Source organism: Chinchilla lanigera, unplaced genomic scaffold (genome assembly GCF_000276665.1).
Source record: "Chinchilla lanigera isolate Chin_1 unplaced genomic scaffold, ChiLan1.0 scaffold00124, whole genome shotgun sequence".
Lineage (NCBI taxonomy): Eukaryota > Metazoa > Chordata > Mammalia > Rodentia > Chinchillidae > Chinchilla > Chinchilla lanigera.
The window spans coordinates 1836294-1837392 of record NW_004955525.1 but is presented as its reverse complement, the minus strand read 5'-3'; positions in this window follow the sequence as shown (position 1 = coordinate 1837392).

The following is a 1099-nucleotide window of genomic DNA, read 5'->3' as shown; positions in this document are numbered from 1 at the left end:
CACCAAAATCTGGAACAAAATGAAGCATATAGGAAAACTTTATCTGGCAATACGGTCAAAGAAGTTTATTATAATAATTTAGCAACCTGGCATATGCCAGAGATTGAGTAAAATCTAAGGTGTTTAAAATGCATTCAGAGTAAAAAATAGGAAGGGTGAAAAAGGGCAATAGTCTCAGACAACCTGGTGATAATATTAAGGGACAGTTTCGTGCATCATCAAAACAGAAAGTGAACAGGAAATAAGGGAGCATTAGCAAAAACAGACATTTTATATGCTCTCCTATTCTACAGCAACACTATTACTCTATCATGGTATATGTCTATTAGATGTATATATAACCTTGGAATGATATGCTTGTACAAATCTTTGAATATATTGAAATTATTGTACACTTTAAATCAGTTAAATTTTCGTGTATAAATTGCAGCAACATCTTATTTTAAGAATGCATGCAGTGTGAACAACAAACTAAATACCCAGAATCATCCAGCTAATTCAAATTCCATCACAATTCAGCAATTGTATAAAAAGCATTGTCTATCAATCTTATAAAATTTAATACAGGGCTTGGAGCATTAATTAAATTAATAATATAAATGAATAAACAGCATAAAAGATATATCAAACAAATTATTCAGTCATGGACACACTCTGCAAAGAGTTTCTTAGAGAATTATACGAGAAAGGACACATGCTCAAGGTTACTCTTTTATCCCCAGTATCAAATGCATTTTTTCACATATCTATTATGTATTGTTAACTGAAAGATAATGAACAATGTCTTTCATTTTGAGTGAGGAAATCCCCAGAGATAGCAGTGTTTTGTTGAAGAGTGAAAATGAAACATTATTGAAGAATTTGTATGAAATATACTAAATTTGTTGTTTAATGCTTCAATTGTAACATTACAGATTCGTAAAGATGCATGCAGTGTTAATGTAGGTTCTCTTGGGATCCAAATATTGTGGTAGTTATGATCCAGGTTCTCTCACATGAGAACTGTGGACGGAAGAAAGGAAACTAGATATTCCTAACAGTATTACAGGATCCATGTAATTGGCATATATTTAAATAGTATAATATTTCACAGTAGATA